The 16,878-nt window shown below is 43.6% G+C and overlaps 1 long non-coding RNA gene across 3 annotated transcripts; it reads left to right on the top strand.

Moving 5' to 3' along the window:
• The first annotated feature begins 599 nt into the window (after positions 1 to 599).
• On the top strand, positions 600 to 16,147 carry LOC109551219 (uncharacterized). 3 transcript variants are annotated; one of them, XR_012325830.1, is made up of 4 exons: positions 600 to 8,059; positions 11,483 to 13,133; positions 15,259 to 15,449; positions 15,709 to 16,147. It is a non-coding gene; the product is annotated as an uncharacterized lncRNA (long non-coding RNA). The 3 variants fall into 3 exon arrangements; XR_002177957.3 differs by having other exon boundaries at positions 602 to 8,059; positions 11,483 to 15,449; XR_002177958.3 differs by lacking the exon at positions 11,483 to 13,133 and having other exon boundaries at positions 2,242 to 8,059.
• The last annotated feature ends 731 nt before the right edge of the window (positions 16,148 to 16,878 follow it).

Consider the following 16,878-nt stretch of genomic DNA (forward strand, 5'->3'; position numbering starts at 1 on the left):
TGGTAAAACTTGAGTAGGTGAAGAGCTACTTCTATTGGTGGGCAAAGAAAGTGTTTTTTTGAGATGGACTCTACTCCTGGTGAAGATGCTGTGAAGACTGTTGAAACTACAACAAAAGGTTTAGAATATTACATGGACTTAGTTGATAAAGCAGTGACAGCGTTGGAGAGCATTGACTCCAATCTTGAAAGAAGTTCTCTTGTGGGTATAATGCTATTGAACAGAATTGCATGCTACAGAGAAATGGTTCATGAAAGGAAGAGTCAATCCATGCAGCAATCTTCATTCTTGTCTCATTTTAAGAAATTTCTGCAGCCACCCCAGCCTTCAGCAAACACCACCCTGATCAGTCAGCACACCAGCGTGGAGGTAGGACCCTCCACCAGCAAAAAATTAGACTCACTGAAGGCTCAAATGAGGGTTAACATTTTTAGCAATAAAGCTCTTTAAAATTAAGGTCTGTATATTGCTTTTTCAGATAGAATTCTATTGCACACTTAACAAACTACAACATAGTATAAACACACTTTTATATGTCCTGGGAAACCGAACAATTTATGTAACTGGCTTTATTGTGATACTCACTTATTTGAGTCTGCAATATCTCCGAGGTGTGCATGTATGCATAATGTGTGCTTAGGTATAATATGTACTGATTAAATACATTTGGGTAAATCCTTTTAATGAAATGCTAAGCGGAATGCACCTGAGAAGGTGTAAATTATCAAAAATACTTTTCTCTCAGTGATAGCCAGTGATTTAAATTTCAGCAACAACTGAGGATATAGCTAAATCCCTTTTAACCAACACAAGTTTGGCTGATTCAGAATGGAAACTCCACATAGAGCAGAAGTATGGCTTCAGGTATGCTGGGAGACAGGGTCTTTTATGTCTTTGGTTTGTTTCACATTCAAGCTGTTCTTTTTCTTTGAATTTTGAACACAGAGGTCAGGCACTACACTATGCCTCACATGGGCCCATATATCCACTAGCAGACTCATTTAATCTTCAGGCTTCTGTAAATGCAGCTTTGTTCATATACTTGTTTTCTTAGTATGAACAGGGAGAGCAGAAATCGATGTTGGCCTTTTTTTTTTTTCCCCAGGAAGGTTTTTTTTTTCCTTTTCTCTCACTTTAAAAGCATAGAAATTTCATGAAACTCATTCAGCCTACAGCTGCAATCTACAACTAGGAAGAAACACTGTCCCTTTATATTGCCTATAAATAATCTGGTCTTTCTCTTGAGCAGCCTAACTGGTCCCTAGACACAAAAATATTTAGTCCTATCAGGTTTAAGCCTTAATATCATTTGATCTTTTAACAGGCCCTTTAGGTGATGCCTGCTCTTTTTTAGAGAGATCAGGATCTCAGATTTCTCAGTCTTCAAAGGCCATGCTGGCCTCTCCCCAGAATGGCATCTGCCTGGGGCCAAAAGTGTCAATTTAGGCAACCTTGGGGCTGAGCGGAGGGTGGGTCTATGGTCACATTATCCTCTCTCTAAATGTATGTGGATTGCCCCGCCCACGTAGGCAATTGAAATTTGTTTCTTGTGGCTGTTTCTGTCGAACTTGACCTCGGGTCTCCTTGGTGCTGGGATCTCTTGAGTGTCATCCTTCCATGCAGGCCCACCCACAGTCCCCCTCCAGCTCTAGTTTCTTGGGCATTGGACCCACCCCCGGGGACCACATACTCTGAGGGCGTATTCAAATGTCCCGGAACAGAGAACAGTCAAGAAAGTAGATGTTAAGACCTCCTCTGCTTAATCATTCTGCCCAGTCTGGTTTAACCTGACCTTGTTCCAGGTTAGTTCAGAGGAGACGGATGCTCCCCATGTCCCCCGCACTGAGCTGTGGCTCTGTGTTAAAGCCTGGAAACAGGAAACTGGGGGACACGCACCTCACCATCTCACACTTCAGTTTTTTCCCCTTAGAAAGCAAATAGAATCTTCCATCTGCCCACTGGGTTCTGAATTTCACAACAGTGTAATTTGATGTGGGTCTGTTTTCATCCATTTTCACTGGGCCCTTGATAGGTCTGGTAACTCAAGTCGTTGAATTCTTGGAAATTTTCTTGGCTTGTTTCTTTGACGAATTCCACTCCTCACTTTTTTTCTTTTCTCTCTGTATTGTCTGCTATTCAGATGTTGGACATATTGGACTGGTTTTCCAATTTTCTTGTCTTTTCTCTCACATATTTCCTTTTTATACCTTTACTACATTTTATAATATTTTTTCAACTTTGTGTTTTCAACTTGTTTTTCAACTCTTTTACGAAGACTTTCATTTCTGCTCTCGTTTCTAAGTTCTAAAAGCTTCCACTCTCTCCCATTTTTTCTTTCTTCCTTTCTTTCTCTTGTTATCTAAATAGTCTTCTTTTTTTTTTTTTTTTTCCCGGTACGTGGGCCTCTCACTGTTGTGGTCTGTCCTGTTGCGGAGCACAGGCTCCAGAAGCGCAGGCTCAGCGGCCATGGCTCACAAGCCCAGCTGCTCTGCGGCATGTGGGATCTTCCCACACCAGGGCACGAACCCGTGTCCCCTGCATCGGCAGGCAGACCCCCAACCACTGCGCCACCAGGGAAGCCCTAAATATTCTTTTTAAAATAATATCTTTTCTTTTTTATTGGATGCAGTGTCTTTACTTACTATTCTGAGACTTTAGTGATGGCTTTGTTTAAAGTTCCTCATGCAAAATCTCCATTTCCTCTACGGTGAATTTTTATTTATTTGTTTTTTTGGAATTTTTAAAATTAATGTTTAGTTGATATACAGTGTTTCAGGTGTACAACAAAGTGATTCAGTCATATATATGTATATGTGTGTGTGTATATATATATTCTTTTTTCAGTTTCTTTTCCACTATAGGTTATTACAGATATTGAGTATAGTTCCCTGTGCTATACAGTAGGTCCTTGTTGGTTATCTATTTTATATCTAGTAGTGTGTTTCTGTTAATCCCAAACTCCTGATTTATCCCTCCCCCCTTCCCCTTCAGTAACCATAAATTTGTCTTCAGTGTCTTTGAGTCTATTTCTGTTCTGTAAATAAGTTCGTCGTATCATTTTTTAAAGATTCCGCATATAAGTGCTATCATATGGTATTTGTCTTTCTCTGACTTACTTTCCTTAGTAATGATCATGCCTAGGAGCATCTGTGTTGCTGCAAATGACGTTACTTCATTCTTTCTTATGGCTGAGTAATATTCCATTGTCTATACAGACCACATCTTCTTTATCCATTCATCTGTTGATGGACATTTAGGTTGCTCTGTTTATTTGCACCTTCCAGGTAAGATGCTCCCCTCAGATTCTGGTGATGCCTGGCAGTGGCTCATGATTGGTGTGGAAGATTAGCTACACATGATTGGTGTGATCGCATTGAGTGACGCTCTCATCTTCTGAATTACTGCGGTAGACATCCAGCCGACCTCCTTAGTGATCGTGTTAGACCTGCGCGGTCTCCTAGGAGTTTCGACTCGCCCAGGAAACAACAAGAGTCGGAAGTCGATGCAAAACGCAAGAGGTTTATTGAAGGCCGGTGCACTGGGGTTCCTTGGTCCTCACGCAGGAGGTCGAAGAAGGAACCCCTTTTGGGCGCGAATATGTCAGTTTTATAGGTTCCCACTTCCCCGTATGTAAATTATAGATTTGGTTGTGTTCTCCTGCTGATTGGTCCCGGCTTAGGCTCGGACCAGAGAGGGAACTTGTCCCCAGCTGCCTGATTGGTCTTTGACAGACACCTTTTTTACATTTTATCATCTCCCTCCTTCTCCCCAGCTGCCTGATTGGTCTTTGACAGACACCTTTTTTACATTTTGTTATCTCCCTCCTTCTCGGAAGGGGGCCGGACATCCTGGAAATTCACCCATTGTCTAAGCAGCCCCTATTGTCTGGAGAGTTCTTAATCATTAGCTGGAACAATGTCCCTCGAGTCCCACAATCGTCCTTTACCTTGTTCACTCTTTAGGGTGTGTAGATCTTATTACAACTCTTACTTGGGAAAGAGGACCAACCAGGGCTCTGGTTGGATTGGCTAGCAGGCTGAATGGAGCCAGCACAGTGTTATCTGATTTTATCTTAAAGAAAAAATAACTTTTCAGCACAGTGATTTTGAGTCAATTGAATGTGAGTGCCTTTGAAGTCACAGTCTCTCCAGCTGTGTCACTCGATTCTCCAACCGGAAGAGAAACACAAGGAGGGTGAGAAGCTTCCTGTAAGGGGCTCCCTGTCCAGATGGGAGGTGGACATGCACACACACCATTGTCGACGTGCTTTCTGTGGCTGGAGGAGGTGTTTACGACAAGTCAGGGCACAATTTACTTTGCCTGGGGAGTCAAGAAAGGTTTCACAGAGATGGAATCAGAAGATACATAAAATAAGTACCTACACGTAAACTGGATTGAAATGGACATTTCTTGCCCAAAAGCCCTGTCTTTAGCCCTCCTGTCTTAGGGTTTGCTTCACTTGTCCTGTTTAGTGACTGTAATTTTCATAAGTGAACTGATTTTAACATTCTTGGGGGCATAAATTAAATACAAAATATCTAACTTGGACCCGTGTATTTCATTTGCAGACCCTGGGTGGGTCTAAATCTACTTTGCAGGCTTTCATTGTTAATCTTGAATTGTTTTAAACAAGTGAAATATTTAAGACATTTGTGTGGGACAACCCTGTAGCAAATTGTGTTTGTTTGATCCCGTATTAGGACTCAGTCATGCTAGCTCTTTTTCTCTGTTTTGTTTGATGAAAACAAATCAATTTCGTTTAGAGTAAGTACATGGCATTTCCACTAGAGGGAGGAGAAGTGCTAATTTTAAACATTGAGGGAGGAGCTGTTCTTTTTGCCGAGATAATCATTCCCTTCATTACACACAAACTGTGCTTGGATAAACAACGGTGGTTCCTTTCTTTTTTTTTCCTTTCATTTTTATTTAAATATATGCTCTAATGGGAGAACAAAGGACAAACCGTGGAACATTTCTAGGTCAAAGTAGCAAGTATTGAAAAGTGGCTAATTTCTTGCTTCAAGAATTCTAAACACAGCCCTGGGGTCAGAAACATTTTCAAAAGAAGACCTTAGTGATCAGAGAACTCCATCTCTTTCTTTAATAGCTCTGGAAAATGAGGCCCAGAGACCTGCCCTGCCCAGGTTGGAGAATTTGCTAGTAGCAGATGCAAAAATAGAAATGTTGCCCCGTTCTTTTTCTTGTGCTCTTTATAATGCAATAGATTTGGTCAGCATATCTGATGCCATAAATCTTATAGACACACACCTACATATATGTTTTTGTACATGTATATGTATGCATATATTTTCCTCCCTCTGATGTTCATGATTTGAGATCTGGCATTAAGAAATATTCTGGGGCTTTTATGTGTCCTTGTTTACTTGCTCTTAAAACCGCCCCACCCCAACTCCCCTCCTTGTATTACTCTAGATGCAAAAAGCATTGCTTATGTAGGGTATGGCTAATGGATTCAGCATGGTCCAAGAGCTGGTAATTACTGACCAATCACCAAAATACCATGGTTTAAAAAACGCACTATAAACTTTCCTGTGAAGTCTCCAAAAGTTTTATTAACATGCATGACATTAGTGGCTGTACTTATTTTGCCATAATTGAGGGTGTGTCCCGTTTCTCTAGAATAATAAGGCATTTGAGGGAGTTCTCATATTTCACTTCTGGCTGAACCCGGTCTGTAAGCTCTTACAAACAATGCATTTTGTGCTCATCTTTGAGGTAGGAAAGAATATTTTCTGAGTTTTAACTGAAAAAACAACCATACGCACACACCCAAATTTTCTATTCTGAAGTTTTAAAAAAAAAAAACAAAGCGAGGCCATTAACCAATGAGTGCTTTTTGAAGCCATAAAAGATTTTTCAACATTTTCTCTAGTCAGAACTTTCAAGAAGGAGTTTTCCCCTTACCCCTGAATAGTCTGACTAGCAGTTCTGGTCTATTTCTACCCGAGGAGAGCTTCATTAAAAGTAAGTGTTAGGCTTAGTGTTGGGGAATGTGGAGATGCATGTATAAAAACTGTGATCATTCTTTTTTTTCCCTTCCATTTTTATTGAGATATAATTGACACACAGCGCTGTATATGTTTAAAGTATACAGCATAATGATTTGACTTGATACATCATGAAATGATTATCACAAGAAGTTTAGTGAATATCCATTATCTCTCTCTTTTTTAAAAATTAATTTATTTATTATTTATGTTTTGGCTGCGTTGGGTTTTCATTGCTGTGCGTGGGCTTTTCTCTAGTTGTAGCGAGCGGGGGCTACTCTTCTTTGTGGTGCACGGGCTTCTCATTGCGGTGGCTTCTCTTGTTGTGGAGCACGGGCTCTTGTTGCGAAGCACAGGCTCTTGTTGCAGAGCATGGGCTCTAGGTGCGCAGGCTTCAGTAGTTGTGGCACGCGGGCTGTAGAGTGCAGGCTCAGTAGTTGTGACGCACGGGCTTAGTTGCTCTGCAGCAAGTGGGATCTTCCCAGACCAGGGCTCGAACCCGTGTCCCCTGCATCGGCAGGCGGATTCTTAACCACTGCGCCACCAGGGAAGTCCCATCCATCATCTCTTATAGGTATAAAATTAAATAAATAGAAAAATGTTTTTCCTTGTGATGAGAGCTCCTAGGATTTGCTCTCTGGACAACTTTCATTTATAACGTACGGAAGTGTTAATTATATTTATTGTGTTGTACGTCACATCCCTAGTACTTACGTATCTTACAGCTGGGAGTTTGTACCTTTTTACCACTTTTATCCTATTCCCCTCCCCCCTCCTCTGCCTCTGGTAACCACAAATCTGATGGTGGCCACTCTTTTAATGAAAAGATGTATCATCTTCACTTTTTTGTGCATAAATATAAGTGAAGTAATGAGTGAAAGCACTTCTGGCTGTAAGCGGACGTAGGTGTCATTCCCAACTGGGTGGATCTGTGACCGTGCGTAAGTTACTCTCTCTGTTTGCAAACCAAAACCATCAGGCTGGAAGAGGACCAAGGGCCCTCCACTTCCATTGGCCATAGTTTCATAATTGCATAATGAATGGAATTCACCTATGACCCTAAATCCCTTATAATTTTTAACAAGATTGTTAACACAGGGTTTGTTGTTTTTATACCATTTTGTTACTGTTTTAATAACTTGGGAAAGCCTGGTGTTGGTATGTAATGTGTTACACTGTGTGTTGGTTCCCACAAAACGTCTAGGTAAATTAGCCTTCTGTAAAAAATTACCTTTAAATTCCTTAGGGGAGTCTAGTGTGACTTACAGTGTGACTAAGGAGGATGCAGCTGTCACTCCCGCTCAGTGGAACCTCTGTTTTCCTCCTAAGAACTGCGGCGGTAACCTCGACCCTGGTGTTTCTGCTGACACTCTGCTGTCCCCTATAGCCTGCTCTTTGTGCAGCATCCAGTGTGATCCTTAGAAGTCACCTTGTTCATCACACTCAGGGGTCTTCCTTTAAGTCTCTTTTTGGTATTTCTCCTAAAAGGCCTTCCACATTACTTGATCTGAAATACCTTTCATCATCCTCTTCCACTTAGCGCTAACTCATGACTACCTGTGTCTCTCCATGTCTGTGTCCGTGCCTGTGTGTTTGTCTACAATTATCACATTTATATCCATACCCATAATTATATATCTGTACTCATAACCATATCTCTATCTATGTCCACACCCATACTTATAGCTATATCTCTGTGTATAGTATGTGCGTGTTTACCTGTACTTTTGCACTAGAATGTGCCCTCTATGAAGGCAGAGGCTTTCTTTTTCTCATTGCTTTAATCCCAGTGCCTAGGACAGTGCCTGGCATATAATAGATGCAAAGTAAGTATTTGTCAAAGCGAGGAACAAATATCCCGCTTGTCAGGATTTGGGTTTTGGCTTTTATTAGCTCTGTGGGCAAGTTACTTAACTTCAGTGAGACTTTATTTTCTCATTTCTCCATCAGGGATGTCATCATTTCCCTCAGAGATCTGATGTGAGAATGAAATGAGATGATACAAGGAAGAGGAGCTGCTGGTCCTGGCCCAGAAAAGGCACCACGTTAAGGTTAATTCCCTACTTCCTTCTTCTGTCTTGCTGAGCACATTCTGACTTTCACAAATCTGTGGGCTCAAAGGGAAGCACACCTATTAGTATTCACTGCTGAGTCATTTCCAGAGCTGGCAAACTGAGCCTTTCCAGCTCTGGAAGATTATAAACATAAACACTCTTTTCCACAGGAGAGACTGCCAAAACACAGAGCTGATTTGCCCACGAATTTAAGCATGGCAGTGGTAAATATATATATGTATATAAAGTCAATAACAATGGCAGCTTATTATTTAATTTTATTAACAGACAAAAATTGAGAGTTAAGAGCTATACTTTTGCTATCTAGGTGACATGAGCTTAAGCATTTACCCCATCGCCCAGCACAAGAGGTCATGTTTCAAAAATGAAAAACTTTCAGGAAGGCCTCTTTCCATTTGTATTTAAAAACCAAATGTTTCCAACAGAGAATTATCTCCCTTAGAAAGAGAAACCACTTTAGTCAATAAAAATATTAACCCTAAACATCTGCTAAGAGTCTCACATGCATTATTGCACATATTGTTCACATTAAATCTATGAATCATAATACTGTTACAAACTTATATCTATTTTGAAGTGATTTAACCAGCCCGAGGTCACAGGGCTAGTTAATGGTGGAGCCAGGAATCATGCTATGTTTGCCTGACCCTGGAACCAGCGAGGGCCCCTAAGCACTGTACTTGAAGGCCTCAGGTGGCAGCAAAGCCGGTCCCAGTGACCGTTCAATCTAAATATATAATTAAATCAAAACCAAAGATGAAAACTGGAAACAAATATACCCAGATTTGTACAGCTTTGTATTTGTATAGCTCTTTGTTAGTTACAAATGGTCCCTTTATAAGTTGTCTCAGTCCATCCTATGTAGGAGTGGGTGAGACTTTATATCACTTTATAGATGAAGGAGGAGAGGTTATACGACTTCACTGAATGCCCCCAGGTAATAACGAATAGAGCCTGGACTCCACCTTCTGACTGTAGATCCTTGTTCTGTCCCCTGCTCTCCTTGACTTTCTAGGAGAAAACCTCCTCTTCTATACTGAGAGACTTGTTACCCATTGACAGAGTATCTTCTAGGTGTCAGTTACTCTGGTAGCTGTTGTGAGCACACGGGTCTTAGATAAACACAGACACTATCCCTCCTCTCTGGAGGTCAGAGACACAGATAAAAAACAAATAAATACATACGACGTTAGTGCCCTGGTGGTGTTCATGCCACAGACAAAATTAAAATATGTGCAGTAGGTAGGGAGAGTTAGGCTGGGGAGAGGGTTGAGGTTTTAACTTGGGTGGTGTGAGGAGATTGCTCTGCTAAAGAGATACTTGAATACCTGGAAGAAGTGAGACGTTCCAGCCGTGCGCTTATCAGGAGCGACTGCACGTGCCAAGGCCCTGAGGTGATAGGAGGATTCTTGATGTGTATGAGGAATAAGAAGGAGGCCACGGGAGCTGCATCAACCAGGCAGCGGATGAGTCTACAACTCCGAGGGTTGTGTCTTCCACCGTGGAGGGCAAGGACCGGCAAGTTCAGCAAATCCGAGGCCTTGGTGCTGACAGACAGGCACGTGGAGGGAACCGCCCTCGGCAGGTAGAGAAGGGGCCCTGAAGGAGCGGGAACTCAAAAGTGATTCAGGCACAGATTAGGTTCAGCCTCTCCTTAAAGGAGTGAACTGTGTATCGTAAACGTGACGAGCATTCCCTGAGGACGGTGAAGCCCGACTGGATGAGCACCAGTTACGAGCATTTGAGGAAAAGCCCTCAGCAGGAAATGGCCGTCTCTCTCCACAGACTGAAGCCTTCCTGGCAGAGACCACGCGTTTTTATCATATTTCCCAGAAGAGCTCGGCTGCTCTGGGTCCGCGTATATGAATTATCTAGAGTGAAGTCAGATGGGGCAAAGTCATGCGAGTCTTTTTAATTAATAGGATTCCTAAGTTCTCACTGGAAGGCAGCCCTCTGGATCCCATTTTTTCCCTATTTGACATTTATGTAGCCCTCTTTACCATGTAAAATATCTTATCCCTTTTTATCGTCACAGCAAAACTGTGAAGTAGGGGAGTACAAGCGATATCGTCTTTCTCTCTTTCCCTCCCTCCCTTGAGGAAATGGAAAGTGAAATGGTATTTGATATGATGGGAAGTGCTGGAACTCCAGAGACCTCAGTGGCTTCCTCTGTGTGGCCTGGTCAGACCCCGCCAGAAGGGGACACGGTGGCAGGTCAGGCTGTGACAGTGTGGGGCGGGACAACGGGGGCCCTTCCGGAATCTGCAGGCCCTCTGTGCGGCCCTGTTGGCTCCCAGGCCACGTGGGTGGTGGACGGAGCATCTGGAGACCAGGGTCCAGGACTCGAAGAACACAGAGCATCTGAACAAACTTGGGGAAATCACGCTCCCGCTTCAGCCTGCCCTTCTCTCATCGGTAAAGGGGGGAGTAACGTTACATTTATTTAAGTAACATTTCTATAGGTCTTATTTCCGGCCAGTTGTGGTTATAAGCACTCTACAGACATTAACTTGGTTAATTCTGCAGGCGGCCCCCTGAGGTAGGTCATACTATTATCGGCATTTTGCTGGTGGGGAAGGGAAGCCGCGGGAGGGTGAAGCGGCTTGCTCAGGGCCGCAAGCTAGTGCCTGGTAGGGCCGGAATTCAAATCCGAGCAGGCTGGCTCCATCTTCTGGCTTTAAGCTCTCGCTCTGCCGCCTCCAGTGCAAGATCTCTACGTTTCCTCTTAGCCCTCCCATCTGGCGAGGGTAATTTTGTGAGCTGAGATTTCAGCCCATACGGGGAACTCTTGCTCTAATCCATTACACCAAACTGCACGCTCTGATCTGATCACCCGGCCTTCCCTTGAGGCAGTGTTGGTGTCGGAAACGTCCACTGTGTGAGTTGGCCGGGATGCTGACTTACACAGAGGTGAGAACTCAGGGCCTCTGTGTACACTGATATCACCAGTGATTTCTACTTTTAAGCTAGGAGACTGTAGGTGCTGATGTAGGTGAGGTGCCTGGCCCTGGGACCCCCTCTCCTTTCTCATGAGCCCCCCTGCTCCCCTGTTGGTTCCACTCACCTCTGCTGGGATGACCCCAAACTGTGTCGTTAGCGTTCACTCCCCTCAAGGTTAAGTTAGGTTAAGGAGGAACCACAAGCACACCTCCTCTCCTGCTGCCCGCTGGCCCTCTCTCCTCCCCCGGAAGCTGGAACACGCTCACAGCGCCCCACAAAGAAGTAGAGCCCCCTGCACATAAGTCTGCAACCCACACTGAGGCCGGACCTGCCGGGGGTTCTTTTCCAGCCCCTACTTCAATTCACCTCTCAAGGGGCCCACGGGAAGCTCCACCCCTCCTCTGGGGACCTCTGAAGACAGTTCTTGGGGTTCTAAGGTTCCTTTTTCTCTTTTTGCAGACAAAAGTACATCTTATTCCTGAACCGTAGCTGCAGACTTGAATTTCCTTTGTACTGCCGGCCTCTTTCACCCGCAGCTCTGACACAGCTGAACCTCAGCCTCACCTCCTGTCAGGTCGACTCAGGTCCATGTGGTCAACGGCCCCTCCGTCCTTGAGGTCTGGGATGCTTTGCCCGTGCGGTCCTGGATGTCTGTGATCATGGTCCCTGACGTTCCTCCTCTGAAGTGACCCTGTGTTTCTCTCTCACTCTCTGTCCCCTTGTCCTCTTTCCTGTGTTTTCCATGGAAAAACGAAGCCACTGTAGCCTCTTCCCAGTTACAGGAATAATCTCTCTGTAAACAGCTTCACTAGTTAAGAGCTCTCATCAAAGCCCTTTTCTCTTCTTGTTCCTCAATAGCTTCTGTCTTTGTTTTTTTTTCTTAAACACATTATATTTTCAGAGAAGTTTTTGGTTCACAGCAATCTTGAGAGGTGGGCACAGAGGCTGCTCACATAATCCTCCTGCCTCCACGCAGGCACAGCCTCCACCATCATCAGCATCCCCTGCCAGAGTGGTCCATTTGTGACAACCAAGGGGCCTCTGTCGACCATCATGATCACATCAAGTCCACAGTTTACAACAGGCTCCGTTCTTGGAGTTATACATTCCATGGCTTTGGACAAACGTATGATGACACATATACACCATCACAGTATTAATCGGAATAGTTTCGCTTCCATAAAAATCCTCTGTGTTCTACCTCTTCATCTCCCCACCCGCCTTCTACCCCGACTTGTGACAACGCCTGATCTTTCTTTCTGTCTCCACAGTTTTGCCTTTTCTAGAATGTCATCTAGTTGGAATCATACAGTAGGTAGTCTTTTCATATGGGCTTCTTTCACTGGTAATATGCGTTTAAGTTTCCTTCATGTATTTTCATGGCTTGATAGATGATATCTCTTTAGTGTTGAAGAATATTTCATTGTGTGAACGCACCACAGTTTATTTCTCCACTCACTTACTGCAGGACATCTTGGTTGCTTCCAAGTTTTTGCAATTATGAGTAAAGCTGCTATAAACATCTGTGTGCTTCTGCCTTTCTTGTTTTGCTTTGAAAGTTTTTCTCATTTCCAAGATAAATTAAAAAAAAATTTAATATCCTGATTTTCTTCTATTTGCTTCTATTTTATAATCCATGTGAAATTATTTTAGTGTTAGGATATATATTAATGTTTCTCTTCAGCTGTCTTTTGAGTTATTTTGACGGCAAGAGTTACATTTTGCACTTCTTTGAAATTTACCTAAGATGTACCAAAATGCTTGGCATGTACATAGCACTAAATACTTATTAGCTGTAATGATACGTATTTGCTTTAATAAGTATTAAGCAGTACCACTAACATGTAAAGGCTGCTAATATAGTAGTAATAGCTACCATTTGTCGAGCAGTTGTCATGTGCTAGGTAGATTCTATAAACTTTACCCATTTTGAATCCAACAACCTGGCAAGTATGTATTATTGTCTCTATTTTATACATAAGAGAACTGATGATCTTGAGATCACACATCTTAAAAGTAGCAAAGCTGGGGCTTGAACACAAGTTGATGTATCTTCAAAACACCAAGATTTTCCAACACCTATTGCTGTCAATAATAGTGGAGAGAGGAGGTGAGTGATGTATGGACATACAGAGTAACCTCTTTCTGGTCCACTAACTGGAATTTATAGTCCTAGGGATTCAGTCTTAACATCAAATATTTTATTGAATTGGATTTAAACCTCTTTACCATCTACTGAGCCCAATGAGGTAATACTTAGTAAATGCTACATGTTGGCCTTTGGCCCAGTGCAGGGGATGCGAGCACTTCGCAGTGATAATTTTCTCCTAATTGGTTGTAACTAATGCACTGCCATCCTGGAATTTGTCACTTACCTAAATGTACCTTCGCACATGGACCATGGTCTCCACATAAATGCACACTTACACACGCTAGAGACAGCTTGGTGAGAGGCAGGTGGGATGAAGAAGGATGTGCCTGAGTGGGCAGTAGGTGACCTGGTGGACCGCCACCTTCTACGAAATCTCTTTTGGATGAGGGAGGATGGCTGGAAGAACAGGAATTGGGACTCGAGAGGCCAATGGAGAGGCAAGGCTGAGCCAACGTCACTGTGTCTCCTGGGCTGGTCTTCCTTCTTCAGAGGCTTATTTTCTCATAAGTAAAGTGGAGAAGCTTGGTTAGATCTGCCACGTCAAGCTGTGCTCTGTGGAGGTTACTTGGGGTCATCGTAAGTAAGAAATGAGAGCCAGAGGGATCTGAGTGCTCTGCTCCCACTCAGGCCCATAGCTCTCTGCTTTGCCCATCTTACGGTTTCTGTGGCGAACAACATGCAAACCACTGAAAGTGAGCCTGCCCCAGAATGGCTCCAGGGAGGACATTCTGAGAGCTTACCGCTTCTCTCCCATCTCCAAGAGCCCCCAGTGCATGTGCTCTGATGAAGGTTGGCATGACGAGCACAGAGGACGCTGCCTGTGTGGCTTCCCAGGAACTCCCACTGGCCAGCGCACAACAGAAGGTAGGGAGGGTGGCAAAAAAGAGAAGCAGGTGGAAGTAACCTGGGTTAGTCTCGGCCCCCATGGGAGGAGGTAGACAAATGCTCACCAATAGCCATCCAGTCCCCTGTGAAAGGAGCTAATGTAGTAGAGGGTGGTCAGGGCATCTGTGTCCCCATGAGGAGCTCCCAGGGCTGGCAGGGGCTGAGGACATATGGAGTGCCCACCCACCTGCCCAGCTGACCCGCTTCAGGCAGTGCCAACTGCAGCCAGGGGCAGCTGTCCTGGGCCAGGGGGACATCTGAGTCCTGGAAGGGCATACCAGGAGCCTCAAAGGGAAGGCATACGAGACAGATCCAGGAATTGAGGTGACATGAAACTTTCAGAGGGAGAGGCACCTTTAGCTTTCTTTTTGTTAAAATATCAATGAATTCATCTCTCTGCGTATCTAAGTCTCCCCCTTCTTTCTCTGTCTCTGTCTCGCTTTCTCTCTGTCTCTCATCTATATTCTGTTGAGCTGTGATTTTCAGTACTCCAGGGATCTTAAAGTTTCCACACCAGCTGTAGTAAAATTGCATAAGATGTCTTGATGGTAGTGTGAATTCTCAGTGCCTTGGGGCCAGGCTGAAACCCACAAGCTTGAAAGATCTGGACTTTGTAGGAGAAGCAGAATTGGAGAGAGAGAGAGAGAGAGAGAGAGAGAGAGAGAGAGAGAGAGAGAGAGGAAACAAATGAATTCAGGAAGATCCACAAGGAACCTCATTTCTGTCTTTCTCGAGCTGGTGGGAAATTAGCAAATGACTTAACCTGTCTGAGTGTCATGTTCCACATCTGTTAAAAGAGGATTTAGATTAACTTTAGATTGCTAAAGCTAATAGTAATATCTACCTTCCAAATTTATTTTGAGAATTGTTAGGAAAGAGTTTGAGTAGTCTAATATTTCCAAAATGAGTTCCGTAGATGGCAGCTGTAATTGTACACAGGTTAACACCAGCTCTGATGGCTGTCTTTGTCTGTGTGGCCCTGTGATCATGATCGTATTGTGTTCTATTCCTTCTAGGCAGACGGAACCCACCATGCACATGTGGTATTGTGTCAGCATGTCGCTTTCTTGGGCCTGTTGAAAAGGTCAAAGAATACAAATTTGGAGAAAAAGTTAAAAGATTTAGTTAAGTCTGAAAAAGCAGTTGTCTACTTTCCAATTCTTATCTTTCCTCATTGCCTTTTCCACCAAAATTCCAGCCTTTCCAGGAAACCTTTCCAAATCAATCAGAAGTCAGAAGTGTGTGCTGGCATCCCCAAAATGTGAGCTCCAGAACCATCATTCATTTCTTGCCTGGTTTGGGTCATCAGTTCTGGTCTGGACCGGCCACTTTCCTGTTCTGGAAATCCAGCCTATTGGACTTCATGGTTCTGAAGTCCATTCAACCCGGGTAAGTTCTGCGATTCTCTCCCTCTTCATCCTGCGACCACAGTTTCTACACTCAAATTCAGAGACCTGGTCTGATAACTCCAAAACTTATGATGGAGAAATTAAAAGAATATTTTAATTTTAAAATATTGAATATTTTAATATTTGAAATTGAAATGGTTTGTGGTTGGCCCCTTCTCAGAATCTTTCTGATGAAATTTGATTATGTAGATCCAGCATTTTATCAAAATTGAGGAATATTTTCTATTTTATTTTTTTAGTTGGAAGCCCTTTGGCTCTAAGCATCGGAGGAAATGAAGAAGGGACATGAAGCTGTTACCAGGATGGACTGCATGAAATCTCATTAACTGAGAACACAAGGGACCAGACAAAACAGATTTTGAATTAATTAGTTTGCAGTATGTGAAAGCATTGCTGAGAAATATAGGACATTTTATTGGCTAAGAAATTCCCATTCATTATATTACTTGATGCAATGTTAAGTCAAATGATAAATGGGAATGATGTTTCTTTATTTTTGGGCAAATGATAGGTGGTTTGGGAAATACTGTATTCGGTTCTCAGCTATCTGGATGAAATTTATCAGATTCTTGCTTATTGTCATAATTTCAGGTTGTATCCTGTCAGCTCTCAAGTTCTGTTCTTTAATAAATTTTTTCCTTTCCATGTGAATCCCGAGTGATCTAATGGATAACCAGACATCCCATGTTTTGTTTTATTTATTTTTTAAAATATTTATTTATTTAGGCCGCGCCAGGTCTTAGTTGCGGCACGCGGGGTCTAGTTCCCTGACCAAGGATCGAACCCGGACCCCCTGCGTTGGGGAGTGCAGAGTCTTACCCACTGGACCACGGGGGAAGTTCCCCCATGTTCTGTTTTAAATGTATTGATTCCTAAAGATTCAATACTAGTTTTTCACTTTAAGATCTTTCTTTTTTCTTCAAACGTGGCTCGTGGTCATCAGAGAGAAGCTTGGCTTCTTCACCTTGTGTTTGGAGGCACTTGAGCTTTTCCATTTCCAGCTCCGAGGTTCCCGGACACTGGGCTGCCTCTGGCTGTGCTCTGGCCGCCTCAGCAGCGCGACTCACAGTGCGTTTTGGTTGCTGTCTCCTGACTCACAGCGTGTGTGGTGAGGTCTATGAGGAATTTTCACGTCTGTGCTTATTAACCTTTCCTCCTTGTGTTAGAGTCGGCTTAACCCAGGGCCTTGAGAAGATTAGGCTGTCATGAAATACTCCACGTAACAGGGAGGAAAGAGTAGCCCAGCTGAGCATGGAGCAATGGGGCTGAGCGAACGGGAAGAGTGTGATGGGGATGCTTGGGGTGAGCTGATGCGTGTCCCCCGCAACTTCTGTAAAGTCCTCTCCCACCCTCTTGGTCGGAGCTTCCTCTCTTCCCTGCTCACCCTCCTTCTCCTGGCTAAGCCTCCA

Source organism: Tursiops truncatus, chromosome 14 (genome assembly GCF_011762595.2).
Source record: "Tursiops truncatus isolate mTurTru1 chromosome 14, mTurTru1.mat.Y, whole genome shotgun sequence".
Lineage (NCBI taxonomy): Eukaryota > Metazoa > Chordata > Mammalia > Artiodactyla > Delphinidae > Tursiops > Tursiops truncatus.